This window comes from Pseudophryne corroboree, chromosome 4 (genome assembly GCF_028390025.1).
Source record: "Pseudophryne corroboree isolate aPseCor3 chromosome 4, aPseCor3.hap2, whole genome shotgun sequence".
NCBI classification, from domain to species: Eukaryota; Metazoa; Chordata; class Amphibia; order Anura; family Myobatrachidae; genus Pseudophryne; species Pseudophryne corroboree.
This window is the reverse complement of record NC_086447.1, coordinates 424,705,777-424,730,673: the sequence shown is the minus strand read 5'-3', so window position 1 is coordinate 424,730,673 and position 24,897 is coordinate 424,705,777. Positions and strand designations below refer to the sequence as shown.

Below are 24,897 nucleotides of genomic sequence, written 5' to 3'. Positions count from 1 at the left end.
CTAATGCTATACAAACCCATAGAAGCTAGGTGTGTCAGGGTGGGCACCCTGTGGAACCCAATGTACCTCGCAAAAAGAGAGTTAACAATGGTAAGTCTACCATAACTCTCCTTTTTTAGCAGCTGGTTACATTGGTTTCCATAGGGATACATCAGGGATGTCCTAAATCAGTTCCTCAAGGAAGGGGGGATGCGCCTTAGCGGGTATGAGAACCCAACGTCCAAAGGTAGCATACTGGGAGGCGGAAGTATCAAAGGCATAGAACCACAACGGCGGGCCACCCAAGAAGGTCCAACAGACCGAGTAGAATGGGCATTAATAGCAGCAGGAGCTGGGAGACCAGCCTGCGCATAGCTTGTGCAATCACCATTCTAATCCATCTGGCCAAGGTTTGCTTATTCGCAGGCCACGTTTGTGAAAACCAAAGAAAAATAAGGGAATCTGACCTCCTGGTAGACGCAGACCTCTCCACCTATATACGGAGACCGCTCCTTGGAGGACAAATCAGAAAGAGATAAAGGCCGGAACCACAATCTCTTGGTTAGGGTGAAAAGATGACACCACCTTACAACCTGGGTGAGTTCTAAGACCTGCCCGGTCACGATGAAATATTAGAAAGGGTGGATGGCAGGACAGTGCGCCTAGGTCCGACACCCTAGCCAGTAAAAACAAGACATTGGCTGTGAGACATTTAAGGTCCACCATCTCAAGAGGTTCCAATGGAGACTCTTGCAGTGCATTCAGGACAACATACAGATCCCAATGAACCACAGGAGGGACATACGGAGGCTGAATCCGTAAGACACCCTGAGTGAAAGTATGAACGTCAGGTATAGATTACATTTTTCTCTGAAACCATACCGACAAGGCAGATATGTGAACCTAGAGGATGGCTAGACGAAGGACTAAGTGCAGGCCTCTTTGCAGAAAAGCAAGAATTCTGGAAGTTCTGAATCTGTATGCATCATAATTCTTATCAGCACACAAGGTGAAGTAAGAATTCCAGACCCTGTAATAAATCCAAGCAGATGCCGGTTTGTCGGCTTTTAACATAGGCCCTCATTCCGAGTTGTTCGCTCGCAAGCTGCTTTTAGCAGCATTGCACACGCTAAGCCGCCACCTACTGGGAGTGAATCTTAGCTTAGCAGAATTGCGAACGAAAGATTCTCAAAATTGCGAATAGAAATTTCTTAGCAGTTTCTGAGTAGCTCGACACTTACTCTGCCACTGCGATCAGTTCAGTCAGTTTCGTTCCTGGTTTGACGTCACAAACACACCAAGCGTTCGCCCAGACACTCCCCCATTTCTCCAGTCACTCCCACGTTTTTCCCAGAAACGGCAGCGTTTTTTCACACACACCCATAAAACGGTCAGTTTCCGCCCAGAAACACCCACTTCCTGTCAATCACACTCCGATCACCAGAACAAAGAAAAAACCTTGTAATGCCGTGAGTAAAATACCAAACTTCTTAGCAAATTTACTTGACGCAGCCGCAGTGCGAACATTGCGCATGCGCAGTTAGCGGAAAATCGCACCGATGCTAAGGAAAATAACGAGCGAACAACTCGGAATGAGGGCCATAGTTTGGATGATCGCCTCAGATAATCCTTTGACTCTCAGGAGTAATGCCTCAAGAGCCACGCCATCAAAGCCAGCCTGGCCAGGTGCGGAAAAGACAAGGGCCCTGTACGAGGACGTCTGTGCGCTGAGGAAGTAGAAGAGGATGCTCTGTCGATAGACCCTGCAGGTCTGAGAACCAATGCCATCTGAGCCAAGTTGGAGTGGCTAGAAGTAATAATCCTCCTTCTTGTTTGAACTTCCAGGTGACCCTGGGCAGGAGTGACACTGGAGGGAATACGTAGGGCAGCCAAAAGTTCCATGGAATTGCCAGTGCATCCACAAACGCTGCTTGAGGATCCCTGGTCCTTGATCTGAAGACCGGAACCAGGTCTACATCTGGTAGGCCCCACTTGTCCACTAGGAGTTGAAAGACTTCTGGATGAAGACTCCACACCCCAGCGTGCATGTCTTGGCAACTGAGGAAGTTTGAACACTGTCGATATTGCTGACAGATGGCGTTCCGTCCAACAAAGATTTTTGACACCTCAATTATAGCCATGCGGCTTCGAGTGCCACCTTGATGGTTTATGTATGTCACCGTAGTGGCATTGTCTGACCGTACTTGAACCGGCCTGTATTGTACCAGAGGCAGGGCGAGAGTTAATGCATTGAACACCGCAACTCCATAATGTTTGTTGGGAGGAGTGATTCCTCCTTGGTTTATCGACCCTGATTAGAGTGGTGATCCAACAATGCACCCCATCCCCTCAGACTGGCGTCTTTTGTCAGCAGGACTCAGTCGGGGATCCAGAAGGGATGGCACCTGCTCAATCGCTGGTCCTGTAGCCACCAGGTCAGCGACAGACGAACCTCTGGAGTCAAAGTGATCATGTAAGATCTGATCTGATGGGGTAGACTGTCCCACTTGGAAAGGATTAACCTCTGTAGAGGGCAAGAATTAAATTGAGCGTACTCTACCATCACGAATGCCAACACCATCAGGCCAAGTACTTGCATAGCCGAGTGTATCAACACTCTGGGGCGACAAAGGAAGCATCTTATCCTGTCTTAAAGTCTCATGACTTTTTCTGGAGACAGAAACAGTCGTTGACTGTGTGTGTCCAGGAGTGCCCCCAGGCGCACCATGCTCTGAGCTGGGACCAGCGAGGATTTCTTCCAACTGATGACCCACCCGTGGGCTTGTAGGAAGCTTACCGTCAGTTGTAGATAACTGAGGAGGACATCATGGGAGTTTGCCAAAATCAGCAAGTTGTCCAGATATGGCAGGATTCTGACTCACTGGCGACGGAGATGGGCCGTCATTGCAGCCATGACCTTGGTGAAGATCCGAGGAGCTGTAGCCAGTCCAAATGGCAGAGCCTGGAACTGATAGTGGAGGTTGCCAATAGCAAACCGCAGATACTGCTGATGCGACATGGCAATAGGTATATGCAGGTATGCATCCAGTATATCCAGGGATACCATATAGTCTCCGGGTTCCACAGCCAGTATAATTGAGCACAGTGTTTCCATACGGAACTTGAACACTCTCACAAACTTGTTCAGTGATTTGAGGTTGAGTAAAGGCTGGAAAGACCCATTGGGTTTCGGAAATAGAAACAGGGTTGAGTAGTAATCTCTGCCTCTCTGGGCCAGTGGAACTGGCAATACCACTCCTGTATTCAGGAGAGAACTCACAAACTTTTGTAAAGCTTGCACCTTTAACAGATCCAAAGGGATAACTGTGGTGCAAAACTGGAGGGGACGCAGTGGCGTCACAAGGCGGGTGCGGGGGGGTGCGGCCCACACCCGGGTGTGACGCCTGGAGGAGGGTGACACCAAATGTCAGCTCCTCCGCACTGACAGGAACCAGGTGCTGCAGTGAGAAAGTCTCCTACAGCACCCGGCTCCTGTCACAGAAGAGGAGCCGACAGCGGACGGAGACTGGCTCTGGGCGAAGCCCAGCATCTCCGGAGATGCTGGGCACGCCCCCAGAGTGATGATTCCGGGATCCCCGCAAAGCCATGCCCCCTAAGTACAAGGCCACGCCCCCTTTTTGCCGCGATCGCGGCAGGAGATCAGGGGAGCGCACCGGGTGTCACCACACCCGGTGACGCCTCTGAGGGGACGTCTCTTGAAGGAAACTGTATACCTGTTAGAGACAACTTCTCGCACCCATGCATTTGAACCACACCTTGGTGAACTGCAGAAGTCGGCCTCCCACCCTGGGGTTCCCCAGGGGAAGGCCCGCCCTGTCATGCAGCAGGCTTGTCTTGTTTAGAAGCAGGACTGCTTTGCCTTGGGCTTAGTGGTTTTGGGAGCACGAGATTGTCTTGGGTATGCCTGAACTTTTGGTTTCTCTTGATGCCGAAAGGAACGCAAAGCCATGCCTTTAGCCTTCTGTGCAGAAGGATTAGTATTTGGGAGAAAGGCAGTCTTAGCAGCCGCCAGTTCAGACACAATTTTGTTCAGGTATTTCCCAAACAAAATGTCCCCCTTAAAAAGGAGTACCTCCAAGGTCTTTGGAGTCTAGGTCCACATTCCATGACCTCAACCACAGAATACGGTGAGCCAGGACAGACATAGTCGACGCCTTGGCTACCAACACACCCGCCTCAAAGGACGCCTCCTGAATGTAATAGGTGGTGGTGGTAATGTGAGACAGGTATTGTCTGGCATTGTCAGATATATCCTCAGGCAGCTCTTTCTCTAATGCCTGAACTCATGCTTCAATTCCTTTTGCAGCCCAAGAGGCCGCAATAGTGGGTCTATGTACAGCACCTGTAAGGGAGTAAATAGATTTCAGGCATCCCTCCACATTCTTATCTATCGGTTCCTTCAGTAAAGTGACAGTGGTAACAGGCAGAGTGGACAACACCACTATGCGGGTGACATGAGAATCCACCAGCAGTAAATTTTCCCACTTGTTACATAACTCTTTAGGGATAGGATAGCGAGCCAAGGCCCGTTTAGACAGAGGGAATTTCTTTCCTGGATTAGACCAGGGCTCCTGCCTGATGTCCACCAAATGGTCAGAATGGGGTAATAGATTTTTAACCACCTTCTGCCATTTAAACATATCAGTTTTCTAAGCCACAGTAGTGGCATCTTCATCATCAGTGATTTGTAGGATTTGCTTAATAGCAACCACAAGGGCAGGGACATCAATTTGCATTGGAGAATCCTTGAAAAAGGATTGGTTTGGTGCCGCACAGGACTACAATTAATCTTTTTGTAAAGGGCTCTTTATCAAATTTGTCCCTTGTAACCAACAGTGCATTTGCATGAGAGATGCCTGTAAACGGTATTCAAGGAGTTATTGTTGTTGGTGGTGCACCCAGAGTCAAAAGTACATGGTAATGTTTGGAGAGGGAAAGAGAGACTCTGTGTTGGGGCACGCTTAAATAAAACTTAACTTTTAATTAGAATAAGATAAGAATGTAGTACATTGACAGACACACACATACAAACATGTATAAGGTTCTAAAAGAGGAGGAAAAGAGGGAATCTAGACCTCTCTCTACTATTATCATAGGAATCTAAAGGTAGACTCTGAAGAAATATGAAAATTAAAGATTACAAATAAGAATAAATATTCTCAAGTGATATAAATGAGGTGACAGTGACACCTAAGATGAAAATATCAAAGATTAGTTTCCACATAAAGAAGAAAAAAGATTTCAAATATAAATCACAATGGTATTTATTATAACAACAATTTCTTTATAGACTAAAAATATAGGTCCGTTGACCAATGCCAATTGTGATGAATATATCCTGGTATCCTAGTAAGAGGTAATTTGCTGATTCTAGATTACTGATCAATGTAAGGAGAAAATTGCAAAATGTGTGCAAGTCTGAGGTCAAATGTGCAATAGAGTCAATAATTGCTCCAACACTTAGGTTTTGCATACATAGATAAGAATATAACAATATTAACAGGTGATTGATACGATTAACAAGTCTGAGATCAGACAATTAGAAAAGGAAAAAAGGTATGAAATCAGTAGGGTCAAAGGTTGCTCCAACACTTCTGCTTTTCACATAGGGATAAAGATATCTATTACTGCACCTAAGATTCCCTAGTAGTCTCCCATCTAGGTACTAATCAGGCTCCTCGCTGCTTAGCTTCCAAGATCAGGCGAGATTGGGTGTAGCCAGAGAGATATGGCAGTAATATCACATAAATTGTGAATGAGAGAGTGTGTGGTTATTGGCACATACCAAAGGAGTACTTCTGCTGTCCATTGAAATGCACAGTCTGTTGTTATTATTATTGTATTACCGGGAATTTAAATGACTGGCATTTTGGATGAGTGAGTACTGAATAAGTGAGATATAGGAAACAATTAAGTACAGGGCCCACCCCCTCCTTTCACCATACAACAGATAGTGGACGAGAGAGGTGGGTTACCTGGACTAGTAGAAAATAGGTGTGGAATTACACAGGTATCTTAAAGTTCCTTTTTAAGAAAGTACCAAGATAAAGATCCTATAATCATATGTGATCTTAGGACAAGGTTGAAGCAACTAGGTGTGGTTCAGAAATTCAATTGCCCATCTATCGATATTGAAGATGTGAAAAGGAGGACTGAATACTATTAATAAAGTCCGTTAATAATTTATGACGATGGTCAATACGAAATAGAACAAACTGACAAGAAAAAAGAATTTAGCAGATTACCTGATGGTAGATCAAATTAGTATCAAAATTAACATGGATAATACGATACCATGACTACCAAACAGGAAGTGAGGTAGTTCTGCTGGTCCACACTTCCGTTAACCATCCCTCAATTATCCCCCGAGCGGAAATGATGCGCCCTGACGCCACTTCCGGTCACGGAGTTAGTACTCCGAGTACAACAGATTCACTCCGTTCATATAAGGTGTTCCCCATTATGTATTCTATTCCTGCAAAATAACCAAACCCAATATGGAACCTATTCAGTCGCGCACACAATTAAAACTTCACGGTCAAGCACCACCTCCGGGTTCCGTTACCGGAAGTGACGCGTCATCACAGTGGGACACAATTTCCGGTCACGGAGTTAGTACTCCGAGTACAACAGATCCACTCTGGTCATATAAGGTGTTCCCCATTATCTATTCTACTTTTGCAGAATAATCTAACCCATTATGTAACCTATTCAGTCGCGCACACAATTATAACTTCATGGACACACGCCACCTCCGGGTTCCGTAACCGGAAGTGACGCGTCATCACAGTGTGATGCAATTTCTCGATAATAGACCTCAGGTTTTGTGGTCTCATTTTTCACAGCCATCACAATTGGGTAGCAATATCTATTTGTCTCAACTTTGTTTATTTTAGCTCTAATTTCAAATCATTATAGATATGTAAATCTCTATCATATGACATAATTTACATCACTTCCGCCCTTTTGAAACAGGAAGTGAGGTGTATAGAATGGCATGCATATCACATGCATATCACATGATGCATCCACACTTCTTTCTCTTGCTATGATTGGTCCCCAAATGAGACCACTCCCCTTTTTTGGCCTAAAATAGATAGCTCTCCACTATCATGTCACACAGTGAACAAGCCACCTCAGGTGAAACGGCCGTCTGTGTTAAGTGGTGCTGAACAGTGCACGGTTCAGCCCACCGACTATCCTGGTATCGTATTATCCATGTTAATTTTGATACTAATTTGATCTACCATCAGGTAATCTGCTAAATTATTTTTTCTTGTCAGTTTGTTCTATTTCGTATTGACCATCGTCATAAATTATTAACGGACTTTATTAATAGTATTCAGTCCTCCTTTTCACATCTTCAATATCGATAGATGGGCAATTGAATTTCTGAACCACACCTAGTTGCTTCAACCTTGTCATAAGATCACATATGATTATAGGATCTTTATCTTGGTACTTTCTTAAAAAGGAAACTTTAAGATACCTGTGTAATTCCACACCTATTTTCTACTAGTCCAGGTAACCCACCTCTCTCGTCCACTATCTGTTGTATGGTGAAAGGAGGGGGTGGGCCCTGTACTTAATTGTTTCCTATATCTCACTTATTCAGTACTCACTCATCCAAAATGCCAGTCATTTAAATTCCCGGTAATACAATAATAACTGACAGACTGTGCATTTCAATGGACAGCAGAAGTACTCCTTTGGTATGTGCCAATAACCACACACTCTCTCATTCACAATTTATGTGATATTACTGCCATATCTCTCTGGCTACGCCCAATCTCGCCTGATCTTGGGAGCTAAGCAGCGAGGAGCCTGATTAGTACCTAGATGGGAGACTACTAGGGAATCTTAGGTGCAGTAATAGATATCTTTATCCCTATGTGAAAAGCAGAAGTGTTGGAGCAACCTTCGACCCTACTGATTTCATACCTTTTTTCCTTTTCTAATTGTCTGATCTCAGACTTGTTAATCGTATCAATCACCTGTTAATATTGTTATATTCTTATCTATGTATGCAAAACCTAAGTGTTGGAGCAATTATTGACTCTATTGCACATTTGACCTCAGACTTGCACACATTTTGCAATTTTCTCCTTACATTGATCAGTAATCTAGAATCAGCAAATTACCTCTTACTAGGATACCAGGATATATTCATCACAATTGGCATTGGTCAACGGACCTATATTTTTAGTCTATAAAGAAATTGTTGTTATAATAAATACCATTGTGATTTATATTTGAAATCTTTTTTCTTATTTATGTGGAAACTAATCTTTGATATTTTCATCTTAGGTGTCACTGTCACCTCATTTATATCACTTGAGAATATTTATTCTTATTTGTAATCTTTAATTTTCATATTTCTTCAGAGTCTACCTTTAGATTCCTATGATAATAGTAGAGAGAGGTCTAGATTCCCTCTTTTCCTCCTCTTTTAGAACATTATACATGTTTGTATGTGTGTGTCTGTCAATGTACTACATTCTTATCTTATTCTAATTAAAAGTTAAGTTTTATTTAAGCGTGCCCCAACACAGAGTCTCTCTTTCCCTCTCCAAACATTACAATGGAGAATCCTTGTCAGAAACAGCGGATTCAGTGTCTGACAGGACAGTATGCTCCCCCAGGGCCGTCTTTTCATATGGGCTCAATGGGCTCTTGCCCAAGGGCCCCAGGAGTATAAGGGCCCTAGGCTGATAGCTGAGGGTCCCCTCTTTCCAGGGGTACCAGATTTTTGAAAATTGGCCTTGGGGAACCGGAGATATCCAACGTGAAAGCAGTGGTCCCCATCCGAGCCTGTTATTTGCTCTTCCCAGCCAGATATCTCAGGTTCTGTCTTACATAGAGTTTTTCTGAGGATATAATCCAAAAGCTGAGACTCTCCCCTTTTGCTGGACACTGTCAGCTTGTCTCTACTGTGCCCAGAACCAGAGATATCAGCCTTCCAGCAGCTGGTCCCTGCTCCAGCTCCACACGCCTGGTATACAGTTTTATATATTCATTGGAGGATTGCTCTGGCTCCTGACCTCTGATCCCCAAGTCCCCAGAACCTTCTGAAAGGTGGGACTCTCTAGTTTTTTATCCCATTCAAAGCTAAGAAATATATTTTCAGGAACTTGGGATATCTGCAGTCAATCAAGCTGCCCTCCCACCAAAAAAATGATGAATATTAAGCCCACTCCATTAGCCACCCCTCCCCAGCGTATTAAACACCCCCTACCACCCCGGAAGTCATGTTCCAGAGCGCCGTCATTCAGCCCAATGCCCCCTTCTACAGTTTAGTGTTCTCCCTCCCACCCCATCTGTGCAGTAAAGGAGCAATTAGCAGAAATTACTGCTCCAGGTCCTTCATGCTGAGAGGAAGATAGAACACTCCCTACCGCCCGCGGGACATCAAAGCTGCCGCTGATAGCACACCCCACCCCTACCGCTGGAGGATGGGTAGGGGGCCCAATGCATTGCTGTGCCCAGGGGCCTACACTGCCGTTAAGACGGCCCTGTGCTCCCCCTCTTCTTCAGATGAAACATCTCAGAGATTCGTGGGATGTGAGGAGAAAGCAGCCCGCTTAGATGACCCAGAGACTCTAGAGTGACCTGGAGTAGATTTTTGTCTGACCAAGGAATTATTTAATTGCTGCAACTGGTTAGACAAATTATTAACCATAGGGACAATTTATGGCTGTAATGGCACAGGTGGTCCATAGAGGACATAAGGCTTTGCACCAGAGTACCCCGTAGGTTTGTAAATGCAGCCCAAGGTGGCTCCTGATTGGTTACAGGAGCTGCGGACTGACTGGGAGATGTATGTAACATAGTACACTGACCATCATACACAGCTTGCACCTCTGGTAAATCTTTGGCACATGCTATGCATGATGCAGGATCATCTACAGACTTACTGCCCTGCCCTTCTTGTTAGACATTGTATACAAATGCAACAACAGAGCGAATTAGTACGATAAAGCCAGACAGAGTACAATACCTGCAAATAAATCTGTTAGTATGTGACTGTAGACACAGTACACAACACCAGCGAATAAATCCAGTATTACAGTACGTGACTGAGTACACAGCAGAATACACGTAATAGGTAAATACTGTGACACACTATATATATGACCCTGACGCACCTAGTCCCTTAGGGTACAGAATATAGGGATATATATATCTGGGAAATACTGAAAGTGAAACCACACAGCAGATACAGGCCTACACAGTCACGGACAATGCAGATAATTATTATGACAATAAAACTGCACTATATCTGTATATGTACAGATATAGATATATATATACATACACACACATATATATATATATATATATATATATATATATATATAGGAAAGAGATGTCTGGCAATCTCCTGAAGGTAATTGATGAAATTTACCCCGGTGCCATGCCACAATGAATCAGTCCATAGGTGTGAAGAGAACGGCAGGCACTCCGGGATTTGATAAAAAAAAGGCTGACAAGCCTTTGTCAGCCTATTTTATCAAATCCCGGGAGAGCCTGCCGTTCTCTTCACACATATCTATATATATATATATATATATATATATATATCTATATATATATATATCTACATATATATATATATATATAAAATATATATATATCCGTATGGTCCGGCTCTCCTTCTAATTACGATCCTCGTCCGGGTGCCCTCACGTATATGCACACACACCAATTTTCCAAGTGCGGCACTCCTGGACTTATCAAAATAAATCACGGCTCAGACAGGCAGGTACAGTAACGTTTCAGTGCCACTTTATTCAGGCACTTTCATCAGACAATATAAGATACAAAGTGACTCACCTAAATAAGTGTACCCTCCACATGGACGCCAATCGCCGGAAGCCGACATCCAGGACCTCCCACCTGGCTGGCCTCACGTCATCAATGACGTAATCCCCGCACACACCTCACCTGGGTGGGCTGAGATCTCGCTACCAAAACCCCACGTTTATTTCTTAAAGTGCTAGTGCATAATAAAACATTAAAATGTTCAGAATAGCTGAATCCTAATGCGTGCAGGAATGCTGTTTGGATCTTAGCATATGTCGCAATAGTTTTTAACATATGTCGCTATAGTTGATAATTTATGAGCATGTCAAGAATACCATTATTTGTTAATTTTAGCTCATTAACCTCACGAACCTAAATAGATAACTAATACTGTATCATGACTTTTATATTGGCCAAAGTATCCTCACTGCTACTCATAGGTGTTACAGGAACCAATTGAGACCTAAGTATTCGTTGAGCCCCTTAGGGCTAAGTGTGTCTAGTCTAAATATCCATTCAGACTCACACTGCATAAGTTTCAATGATCTATTGCCACCTCTAATTAGGGGTGGTATATGATCAATCATTCTATATCTCAACGTACTCAGTGGATGTTTTGCACGACTAAAATGTCGAGCTACTGGCTGTTCGCTGTCTCCTTTTAGGATCGCTGCTTTTATGGAGCTCCGATGTGCTGCCATCCTTTCTTTAAAGGCTCGTTCTGTCTTACCGACATATGATTTACCACAAGGGCAAATAATTTGGTATACTGTGTATTTTGTGTTGCACGTCAATGTGTGTCTAATTTTGTATTTATGTCCTGTTGTGGGGTGATAAAAGGTATCACCCGCAATAAGGTATTGGCATGTTGTACATGCACATCTTATGCATCACATGGTCCTACTCCTACTCCTAGTGGCATAATTAGATCTAATGTCAGTTTTTACCAATATATCACGGAAATTACGGCTCCTAGTATAGCAGCTCATGAGTTTAGTATTGTTCAATTTTAACTCATCGTCCGTCTGGATCATAGGGCACCATTTTTTGGAGATCTTACTGATATCATTGCTATATTGATTGTACTCCTGCACCCAAGGGATCATGGTAGTAGTTTTTTTTATTTGATTTTGTTTCAATAATTCATCTCTATCTAATTGGAGTACTTTCTCTTTAGCCTGTATTAGTTCTTCCAAACTATACCCTCTTTCATAGAATTTATTGATCATGGTATTCATCTGCTCCTCTGCCAACTGCGGGTCAGATGTGATTCTTTTTACCCTAAGTAATTGGGAGAAAGGGAGGCCTCGTTTAAGAGGTCTAGGATGGAAACTCTTGCAATGAAGCAGGTTATTACGATCTGTTGTTTTTGTGTATAGGGAAGTAGTAATTTTACCATCATGCTTTTGTATTAAGACATCCAAAAAATGGACTTCCTTCTTGCTAATGGTATATGTAAATTTGATTGGACAATCTTGACTATTGTGTCCTTCCATCAGAGATACAAATGACTCTTGGCTACCTCTCCAAAATATCAACAGGTCATCTATAAATCTAGTATAGAAGACCACATTACTAGCAATCTCGAGATTAGAAAAAAAGACGTCAGTCTCCACCTGGAACATATAGATATTGGCGTACGACGGGGCCACACTGGACCCCATCGCACACCCTATACGCTGCAGGTAGTACTTCCCATCAAACATAAAATAATTTTTAGTCAATACCAGATACAATAATTCAAGCAAAAAATCAAGGTCTGGGCCAGTATACAGTGGATTGTTGTTAAGAAAGCGCCTAACTGACGCTAGTCCTTCTTCATGCGGGATAACTGTATAAAGGCTTGATACATCAACACTACAAAGCCATATGTCATCATCCACATCTGTCAACACACTTAATTTTCTCAACAGTGCAGAAGTATCCATAAGATAGTTTGGGTGCGCTTGGATACTAGGCTGTAATACAGTATCAATATATATAGAGATGGGTTGGAATAAAGATTCCACTGCCGCAATTATGGGGCGTCCAGGGGGATTTACCATAGATTTGTGGATCTTTGGGGTAGTGTACATAATTGGTACTTTAGGGTGTTCAGGTATCAAAGCACCACTGAGCTTAGATGCAATAATTTTATTATCAACTGCTCTCGCTAGTAAATTTTTTAATTCACTCTTAAATATACTAGTCGGATCTCTGTCCAATAATCTGTAGGTGTCCTTATCCATAAATTGCCTATTAATCTCCAGGATATATTTGCCAGTGTCCTGTATGACAAGTGCACCGCCCTTGTCTGCTGGCCTGAAGGTCAAATTCTCGTTTTTCGATAATCCCATGAGCGCCTGATATTCATCCCTTTGTAGGTTATGTCGTATGGGAGTGGGATTCGTGATATGGTTATTCACCTCATTTCCCATCATTCTCATAAATGTCTTAATTGTAGAATTGGACGACTGGGGATCAAATGTCGCTTTAGGTAGTACTTTGCGTAATGCCGCTGGTATTTCTTCTGTAATCGTCGACTCGGGATTGGACTTAGAGAAGAATTCTTTTAATTTAAGTTGTCTGCACAGTCGGTGTTGCTCCACCTGCCATTGGAATGGTTTAAAGGTATTAGTTGGCACAAATGATAATCCATATGATAGTACTTTATTTTCCAATGGTGAGAGATCATAAGATGAGAGATTTACCACTAGGCTTTCTGCTGGCGTGGTGGTTTTGTGCCGACTTGTCTGTCTGCACCATTGTCCTCCGCGCCTGTTGTATTTTCGGGCCCTTGGCCCCCTTCTCCCATATATCTCGCTCTCGTTGTTACACCTAAAGGGCCAAAGTTACGTTTTGATCTTTGCCGCGGTTGTTTTCTCTCAGTGTCCGTACTTGATGAATTAAACTCTGACGATGAATCTCCTGTATGGTCCCTCCCTCTGCCTCTACGAAAGAAGGGTTTTCTGTTATATGTGTTCCTTGGAGCACAGGTCCATTGGTATACCGTGTTCTGATCATAGTCGGCATCAACCTTCATCCTTTTTTCCTTTTTAAATTTGATCAGGTCTCGTTTGAATATCTGCATTTGAGTTGTTAGTTTCTCATACCAGTTGACTGTAGTGTCATTGGTTAACGCTGCCTTATGGATGGTTTCATGAGCCGTGATTTTATCCTTCACCAGGTTCATTTCCTTAGTACACTGTTCTATTATAAGTAATATCAAGTCCATAGAGCATTTATTCGCTATGGCGACCCAGCGTTTACAGAACATCGGGTCATGCTTGCCAATCGTGGGTCCATTTTTGACTCTCAGTCCCTGCGGAATTTTTTTGGCTCTATGGTAGTCACTAAGCGAGATACAATGATAATAAAATTCCATTTCTTTCTTCCGTAATTTTAATAAGTCCCTATAGACATCTTCCAAGGGAGTAATGTCCAATTCTTTTGTCAACTCCTCATTGTACAATATAGTATCAGCTTCTGGTTCTGAGTAACTAAATAAATCACCGATGGTATAGGTAGTATGCACATACCCTGCAGCTCCCACCGGGTTCTCATTAGCAGTAGTCATACTGGAAACAGCCTGGATATGTGCACTGCGGCACTCACAGGGTGTCCCTTTCAATTTAAACACTTTAGGTAATAGACTACTCACTATATGCAACGTTAAGGATAACCAGCTATATTGTGAACAATACGTGCAAATGTTTAAAAGATATTACTCGCCTCATCGGTAATATCAACTACCACCAAGTAACACACAGTGAAGAAATGTCCATATGATGAAAAAGTAACAACTTATCTGAATAGCGAGGGAGCCTTGACAGGTATCGCTGTGTTAGCCAAACACAGTGGTACTACACATATATCCGTATGGTCCGGCTCTCCTTCTAATTACGATCCTCGTCCGGGTGCCCTCACGTATATGCACACACACCAATTTTCCAAGTGCGGCACTCCTGGACTTATCAAAATAAATCACGGCTCAGACAGGCAGGTACAGTAACGTTTCAGTGCCACTTTATTCAGGCACTTTCATCAGACAATATAAGATACAAAGTGACTCACCTAAATAAGTGTACCCTCCACATGGACGCCAATCGCCGGAAGCCGACATCCAGGACCTCCCACCTGGCTGGCCTCACGTCATCAATGACGTAATCCCCGCACACACCTCACCTGGGTGGGCTGAGATCTCGCTACCAAAACCCCACGTTTATTTCTTAAAGTGCTAGTGCATAATAAAACATTAAAATGTTCAGAATAGCTGAATCCTAATGCGTGCAGGAATGCTGTTTGGATCTTAGCATATGTCGCAATAGTTTTTAACATATGTCGCTATAGTTGATAATTTATGAGCATGTCAAGAATACCATTATTTGTTAATTTTAGCTCATTAACCTCACGAACCTAAATAGATAACTAATACTGTATCATGACTTTTATATTGTGGATATATTTTATACAACATGCCAATACCTTATTGCGGGTGATACCTTGTCTGTGTGAAGCTATCTCCGAACCAACTATAAGGAGAAGGAGGAGATTGTTGTGATCCTTCAACATTTGTATTCAGCGCTAAGAGTCATACATCTTAAAGTGTGGAATAATATATCTCCTCTGTATTAATTTGAATATGTTTTTAATAAATGTTTTATGATGGAACATGTTATTATTTAAAAAAAAAAGTATTAACCAATTAGGGGTTGGAATACTGGGAGTTGATGCGACCCCCTGGCGCCAATTCTTCTATTGTTGTACATTCCTTATTTCCAGTCCCTTCTAACAGGGGACTTAGTTGAATCAGGCTGCCTATACCAAATAGTTAACGTACGTATTTATTCAGGGTGACATGTTTTACAAATTAGCGCAAAGGGAGAGTATTTGTTTATATATATATATATATATATATATATATATATATAAAACACAGCATGATCTTAAACCAGAGGTATATATCAGAAAACTCGTACAATAAATCCTGTAATAGGTACACTGTTTCTTAACTAACGCTGTCTGTATAAAGACATGTAGAATACTCAAGTGTTTGTAAAGTCACAGCGCTGTATACAGGCGGCTTTATAAGGGAGACTTTGCCCTGCAGTCCCAGAGACTAGCCGCAACTATGCTTATAAGATGGTGCCCAGCATCTCAGTCAGGGAGTGAGGGAGAGTGTGAGGCAGCTCCAGGGTGGAAAAATCTGCAGTAGATGTTGCCCTGGACCGGGGAGAGGCTACAGGTCAAGCGCCAGCTCCCCTATGCTGGACTTCCACCCCAGGTACTGGCGAACCTTATTAAATGGGGCGTTAGTACACGTGACCTGTGCTATATTGCTCTGGTGGTCTAGTGGGATCCCTGCTCGGTGACAGTGTCCACGCCAGCGCTGCAACCCGTCTATATAGGTTGCGGACGGAACGCAAATTAATGGCGGGTCCCACCTGTTAAGAGACCTGCTGCTCCAGACACCAACTGAAGCTGAGCTCACAGTGCCTGGAGGCGGGGTTATAGAGGAGGTCCCAATGCATCCTGGGACAGACTAAAGCTTTAGCCTGTTGGTGCCTCTGGATTAAGATCCACTCCCCGATGTTTCCCTGTGGTAACCCATGTAACCTGCTGCAGAAATATACAATGCTGCTAATGTGTGATGTACAGTATTGTTGTAAACTTATACAATATGTACTCCCACCCCTTGTAACCTTGTATATATCCAGGTGGCCAATGGCATACTACAGTATATTGCACATACTAAATTCACAACATACAAAATATGATTAATATAGCAAAGAGGTACAGTACACTGATGCTTTGTAGCCATGTACTGCTTGCCTTTAACACACTAACTTAAAGTGAAATATGAATTTGATGTGTTAATATTAGTAGGTTGCTAGGCAATGATGGATTAGGAGTGTGCTCCGGACCTCTGCTTGAGCAGGGATGATGCACGCTCCGGATCCCCAATGCCAGCTCCTCCCACCTACTTTCTCCCGGCTGTGCTGCTGCAAGTGAGTGCGCCCCGTGCCCCTCTCTGAAGGCAGGATAACATGCATCTGGCTCCCACACACCGAGATTTGAATGACTTTATACAAGAATCTGATATCATCTAAATGGTGCAGGTACGATTGACATATTACATATTTTGTTATGCACTTTATTGCTGTGTGTGACAGCAACCTGACTTGGTAGCCCTGTCTTTTAGATACTATGCATTCACTTGCACCATATTGATACAAATGGCACAGGTGCTGTGGATGGTGCTTCTAATCATTAATTCTGTTATGCCATTGGTTTACAGTGTATATAAAATAGGGATCTGGGACACCTATTAGATATCTTGACAAAGATCTGTGTGGGGACCGAAACATCGATATTCGGTGAACATGCCTATGTTTGAATAAATCTTTCAGCCTTTCTACAAGTCTGGTGAGTGCACATCCTGATTTTTTGTTTATATATATATATATATAGTCCATCCAGCAGTCCGGCACTCTGACTCCCCCTTGGGGTATCCGCTCTGGTGCCCCCCTAGGGGTGTGAGCCCCAAATATAAATAGAGGATGCAGGTGGCACTCAGGGACATTAAACTCACCTAGTTGGTTTTTCAACATAGTCTCTGAGTGCCACCTGCATCCTCTCTCTCTTATATATATATAGTAATGAGGGGCACTACAAGACTTTTTCAAGGAGAAAGTTTTTAGTGCAAAACAGTCATATCAAAGTTTCGGAGACTTAATCCCCAAAACGTTGATATGACTGTTTTGCACTAAAAACTTTTTTCCATGAAGAAGTCTTGGCGTGCCACCTCATTACTATTAATATGTAAGTGGAATTTTGCACCACAAGAGGGCACACGAGCATTATTTACGGAGTGGGGCATACACTACCCTGTTGGAGTGCCGGGCTTTTGGACTTATATATATATACACTGCTCAAAAAAATAAAGGAAAGGCGCTACACGGTGCTGAAACATTGCCCACCGTCTACTGTCATCTGTTTAGAGCTAGTCCTGAGTGCCGCCATTGAAGGTATATATATATATATATATATATATATATACACTGCTCAAAAAAATAAAGGGAACACTAAAATAATGTTAGGTTCCTGGTGCTCAGAACAAGGGAGATGTTGCGTAGTGAGTCCTGAGCACCAGAACGTGACGCTGAAACAAGGTGTGGTGTGGAAATAGCCCCTAGCACCCTACCTCCGTTGTCTTACCCGTGTTATCAATTCACGCCTGAACGACTATGGTTTCTTGGGCCCATGGCAGCCGCGTTTGAAGGGCGGATTAGGTCTGCCCAACTCCGATGCCCCCTCAGGTCTTAAAGAGAGACAAGGCGTGAACTGAGACAGGGTAATAACAAGGGGACCTCTAGCTAAAACAAACAGAAGGCTAGGGGCTACTAACAACCCTAAACCTAAATATATGTGCGGCACGCCGCCAAAGGAAAAGAACAACAAAGGAAATGCTGTCCACTCGCCGACACAATACTGTTGTGTACCGGCGGTGACAGCATAAGCAGAACCCTCTGCAAAACACCAGTAACAAAATATAACAAAAGAACACTGCGGCCTAGGCCGACGGTCGCGGCAAAGCCGCTACTCACGGAACCGGTACAAGTACTGGCAAACGGACAGGAACCCTCAATGTAGCCGACACAGACTCTCAGAACTGGAGGACAGGCAGAATCCCAAATGACAGACCGGTGGACACCAAGAAGCCAGATATTCGACCAGGCACAGACAAAGCCACAGGACTTCTGGACAGGATTGCTTCACGGCAGGACACGGGATCAGACACTGGAATCGACACAGGAACCGACACTCGAAGCAGCTAGACAGACACTGCTAGACAGGAGCTCAGGAACTGGCAGAGACTAGCTCAGAACTCAAGAAGTCTGGAACTCAGGAAATATCACCAGCGTCTGTGAATTGCACTGAGCCAGAATATAACAGAGTCTTAATTAATTATGTCGTGCAGCTGCCCTGCTGCACAACTGAGAGGTGCAATCAACAGACAGGTGAGGCTGAACACATGGGAACAAGCTGCAATTACACAGACTCACCACCGGCAGCAAACAAGAGTATTCTTAAACCAAAGTAACGGGAAATCCTGGCCTGCAATACAACTATAAACATAAAATAGGAATGAACCACTACCTGTGGTTCATAACAGTACCCTCTCTTTAAGGGTGAGCTCCGAACACCCCATGACACCCACGGGGAACATAAACAGAAGTATAACATATGTGAGAAGAGTTTTTTTAGGTCGGTGCGCTTAATCACACGTTCAAATGTTTACTGTGGAGTAATTGGTCGTCAGAAAGTTCTGCTATTTCTTAGGTTAAGTCAGTCGTAGACACTCCGTTAAAGGACACCTCCCAAGCTTCTTTGGAGGCTGCACCGTTCTTCAAAAATGACTTGGGTATGTTCAGTCATGCAATTCTGTAAGGCAGGGGAAAAGAACAGGTGCCATATGGTGTAGTATTTAGGAATAAATGGAGTGATATGTATGTGAATAAAATATAAGTACCGGATAGATTCTTGAGATTAAGCCTGTATATCTCAGACAATTCTTTGTGGCTGTTTCCCCACCAGATAAATTCTTGAGATTAAGCCTGTATATCTCAGACAATTCTTTGTGGCTGTTTCCCACCTCGGAAATAAAGATCATCGCCATATGGTGTAGTAACCTCAGGTATATATTGGGGTGCCCCCCCTTTCTATTTTAAGCGTACCAAATGGAAAATTCAATAAAGCATATAGGATATATATATATCCATGTAGAACAAGTCGGTCCAGTGATGTGTGATAGCTTGAATCAATCGTCTGCTACTGCCTTTGTATATTATCAATAAAGTATTTAATCATCAACAATAGTAATATATAAATTCAAAAAATAAAACAAATCATAAATCTTAGCTGATTGATATAGGCAGTAGGCAGGTCAGTCTCAACGCGTTTCGCCTCCAGGGCTTCCTCAGGAGAATACATCATGTCAGAAAGTGCACATATTTATACTACTTTCAGTTTCATTTTCGACTGCACTTCCGGTTCGCGTCATTTCCGGAACCGGAAGTGATTGGTCCGACTTATAAAAGTATGCAAAGCATCATGTATGTCATTTATCTAATATCCATATGTTACATTGGTGGTACAGTGGAATAATAAAGGGTAATCAACTGGCTGCAGAGCGTCACGGACACACAATACATGTGCTCCGTGAGCTCCGTGAAACCGGAAGTGACGCGGCCGCGTCACTTCCGGTTTTAGGCTGGAGAGCCACATGCGTTCCAGCAGTAACATCCTGTTGGTGGTTGGCACAGTGGATGGCGGAAGTAACGCCAATGTAATAAAACTGGTTTGGAAGCAGAGTAGTAAATGTCATTTATCTAATATCCATATGTTATATTGGTGGTACAGTGGAATAATAAAGGGTAATCAACTGGCTGCAGAGCGCCACGGACACACAATACATGTGCTCCGTGAGCTCCGTGAAACCGGAAGTGACGCGGCCGCGTCACTTCCGGTTTTAGACTGGAGAGCCACATGCGTTCCAGCAGTAACATCCTGTTGGTGGTTGGCACAGTGGATGGCGGAAGTAACGCCAATGTAGTAAAACTGGTTTGGAAGCAGAGTAGTAAAGTCCATTACCGTTAATATTGCTCCGCAGCATACTTATGCATAATAAATTACATAAAATACATCAATAGATAAATAAGAGATACAGAGGTGCTACATTAATATATATATAAGAAATATGCCAATTGTAAAAAATATTTAAAAATAAAAATAAAAATATAGATAAAAATCCATATACATATATAAACAGTTAAAACATATAGATATGCCATGATCCCAAGTATATTTCTTATGGGATGTGGAATAAAAACCGTGATCTGTCATAATAAAAATAGATAAATAAATGATTGATTAAATAAGTAAATAATTACAGGGACGATCAAGCACACTAATTTTGGGAAATATAAAGGAAGCTGTTTCTCGGCGAGCTCATGGTTCAGATATGAGGCTTCAGTGTGTCTCATAGGAAGGGGGCAATCTCGTAGCCTTCATTATGGCCGCGAGGTTGGAGGGTATTTAGAGTAAAAATCCAATACATTTCCCTCTGGGATAGCTTTTTTAGGAGATCCCCTCCTCTAGGTCCTAATGTAACATGTTCGATGGCTCTGAAAGTAAATGTATCCAGGCAGGAGTTGTGGGTTTCGGTAAAATGTCTGGAGAGTGGATGACTTTCAATTTTGTTTTTGATATTACGTACATGTTCTTGGATTCGAAGTTTCAGAAGTATTTTAGTCTTTCCCACATACTTACGATGGCATCCACACTCTATCACGTATATAACTGAAGACGTGTTGCAATTAACAAAGTCCTTCATATTAAATTCTTTGGTTTGGTCAGAATTAAAAAAGGATCGCCTATTCGGGTGGACGAATTTACACATAATGCAGTGTCCGCATTTGTACATGCCCTTACATCTGGGAAGACTCGTAGTAGTGGTCCCCTTGCTTCTAATCATGCTTGGAGCCAGGATTTCCTTGATATTCCGGGATTTTCTGAATAGGACTTGTGGGCGTTCTGGTAGGATTTCTCTCAGCACAGGATCCAATTTTAGAACATGCCAGTGTTTTGAAAAAGACTTTCTAATTCGATTCTCTTCACAACTGTATTGTGTGATGAATGGTACTGCGTGGTTCCTGGTTATTTCCTTCTTCTTTGGATGAATGAGGGTTTTTCTGTCCAGTGCTTCGCCTCGATCTATTGCCTCTTTAATGATCTTTTCCGGATAACCCCTTTCTCTGAATCTATCTGCATAGATTAGGGATTGTTCTGTGAATGTTTCGTTTGTCGTGCAGTTTCTTCGTAACCTATACATAGTTGAGAATGGAATGTTGTTTTTCCATTTAATAGCATGACTACTATTATAATGTAAATAGCTGTTAGTGTCGACAGTTTTTATAAAGTTCTTTGTGACTACTTGCTCTCCGTCGTGGCTTAGGATCAGGTCCAAAAACTCAATGTGGCTTTTGTTAGTTGTACTCGTAAATTTCAGGTTAAAATCATTAATACCGATATATTCCATAAAATCTTTAAAACTCTCTAGATCGCCATCCCAGACCATGATAATGTCGTCTATGTACCTTTTATAAAAACGTATATTCTCTTTGAATGTAGCATTGTTGTAAATGAACCTTTGTTCCCACATACCCATTAAAATATTGGCATAACTAGGGGCGAATACTGTCCCCATCGCGGTGCCACAGACTTGTAAAAAGAATGTATCTTGAAATTTAAAATAATTGTGGGTTAAAATGAATTGGATAAGGGAACATATAAATTCACAGTGATCCTGAGTGATCTTTGGATCGGTCTTCAATTTGTCTCGGCATGCTTCTATTCCCTTGTCATGGGTAATACTGGTATATAGAGCTTGTACGTCGATAGTGGTCCATAGGTACGTATCTTTCCACTGGAAAGCTTCAAAGTGGTTTAGGACACTGGTGGTGTCCTTCAAGTACGAGGGCAAACCCTGAACAAGCGGTTTCAAAAAAATATCCACGTACTCTGAGAGATGTGACGTTAATGAGTCAATGCCGGCAATGATCGGTCTCCCTGGTGGACAGTCCAGTTGTTTATGTATTTTCGGCAGGTGATAAAAAATTGGAATAATGGGGTTGTGGTTCATGAGGTACTGGAATTCATCTTTGGTAATTAGATGTTTGCGTAATCCCTCGACGAGGATTAATCTCAGTTCCTCTGTGAATCCCTCTGTAGGGTCTTTAGGTTGTTTCTTATATGATGCAGTATCATTGAGAAGTCTCTGCGCTTCCTTTAGGTAATCATCTTTGTCTTGTATGACCAGGCCTCCTCCTTTATCCGCCGGTCTGAGGATGATATTGTCTAGATCTTGTAGTTCTTTCATGGCATGTTTCTCTGAATTGCTGAGATTGGATTTCTTCACATGAGGAGTATCTCCTTCAATTAGATCCCTTTTGACCAGGTCATAAAAAGTATTAATGTAGGATCCTTTGGATTCCAACGGATAAAACTTTGATGTAGGTTTCAATCCAGATTTTGATGTATTATAATTCGTCTGGATAGCTGTGTCTTGTCTGGCAAAATGTCGCTTAAGAGTGAGGTTGCGGACATATTTGTTTAGATCAATGAAAGTCTGAAATTTGTCTGGCTTTTTTGATGGTGCAAATGTTATACCCTTGCCGAGTAATGCAATCTGTGGCTGCGTTAAAACATGGGAGGATAGATTGAATATGCCTTTTTCTTTTGGGTTCGTTATTTGTTGTATTTTTTTCTTGGATTTCCGTTTTCTTCCTCCTCGTTTTCCTCGTCTTGTAATCTTCGTTTTAAGGGTGAGGCTGTATGAATACTTTCCCTTATTCTTCCCTGTTGATCCTTGTCCCTGTACGGTCTCTGTTGTCTTCTTTCTAAAAAATGGTGGTTGTCCTCATTATTCATGTTGCTGGTAGTAGGCACTTCTAAGGGCAGGTAACGATTCTCTGTTCGCACGATTTCTTGCTTGGATCTAAATCCGGGTTTATGATAGGAACCTGATCTGTTCCTGGGATTATTATCCCTAGACCAATCCCTGGAACGACACTAACAGCTATTTACATTATAATAGTAGTCATGCTATTAATGGAAAAACAACATTCCATTCTCAACTATGTATAGGTTACGAAGAAACTGCACGACAAACGAAACATTCACAGAACAATCCCTAATCTATGCAGATAGATTCAGAGAAAGGGGTTATCCGGAAAAGATCATTAAAGAGGCAATAGATCGAGGCGAAGCACTGGACAGAAAAACCCTCATTCATCCAAAGAAGAAGGAAATAACCAGGAACCACGCAGTACCATTCATCACACAATACAGTTGTGAAGAGAATCGAATTAGAAAGTCTTTTTCAAAACACTGGCATGTTCTAAAATTGGATCCTGTGCTGAGAGAAATCCTACCAGAACGCCCACAAGTCCTATTCAGAAAATCCCGGAATATCAAGGAAATCCTGGCTCCAAGCATGATTAGAAGCAAGGGGACCACTACTACGAGTCTTCCCAGATGTAAGGGCATGTACAAATGCGGACACTGCATTATGTGTAAATTCGTCCACCCGAATAGGCGATCCTTTTTTAATTCTGACCAAACCAAAGAATTTAATATGAAGGACTTTGTTAATTGCAACACGTCTTCAGTTATATACGTGATAGAGTGTGGATGCCATCGTAAGTATGTGGGAAAGACTAAAAGACTTCTGAAACTTCGAATCCAAGAACATGTACGTAATATCAAAAACAAAATTGAAAGTCATCCACTCTCCAGACATTTTACCGAAACCCACAACTCCTGCCTGGATACATTTACTTTCAGAGCCATCGAACATGTTACATTAGGACCTAGAGGAGGGGATCTCCTAAAAAAGCTATCCCAGAGGGAAATGTATTGGATTTTTACTCTAAATACCCTCCAACCTCGCGGCCATAATGAAGGCTACGAGATTGCCCCCTTCCTATGAGACACACTGAAGCCTCATATCTGAACCATGAGCTCGCCGAGAAACAGCTTCCTTTATATTTCCCAAAATTAGTGTGCTTGATCGTCCCTGTAATTATTTACTTATTTAATCAATCATTTATTTATCTATTTTTATTATGACAGATCACGGTTTTTATTCCACATCCCATAAGAAATATACTTGGGATCATGGCATATCTATATGTTTTAACTGTTTATATATGTATATGGATTTTTATCTATATTTTTATTTTTATTTTTAAATATTTTTTACAATTGGCATATTTCTTATATATATATTAATGTAGCACCTCTGTATCTCTTATTTATCTATTGATGTATTTTATGTAATTTATTATGCATAAGTATGCTGCGGAGCAATATTAACGGTAATGGACTTTACTACTCTGCTTCCAAACCAGTTTTACTACATTGGCGTTACTTCCGCCATCCACTGTGCCAACCACCAACAGGATGTTACTGCTGGAACGCATGTGGCTCTCCAGTCTAAAACCGGAAGTGACGCGGCCGCGTCACTTCCGGTTTCACGGAGCTCACGGAGCA

At 42.4% G+C, this 24,897-nt stretch overlaps 2 pseudogenes; one reads left to right on the top strand and one right to left on the bottom strand.

Moving 5' to 3' along the window:
- Positions 1–5,621: 5,621 nt before the first annotated feature.
- Positions 5,622–5,740, bottom strand: LOC134913720 (5S ribosomal RNA; annotated as a pseudogene).
- A 2,017-nt stretch (positions 5,741–7,757) lies between these two features.
- LOC134912170 (5S ribosomal RNA) lies at positions 7,758–7,876 on the top strand (annotated as a pseudogene).
- Positions 7,877–24,897: the final 17,021 nt, after the last annotated feature.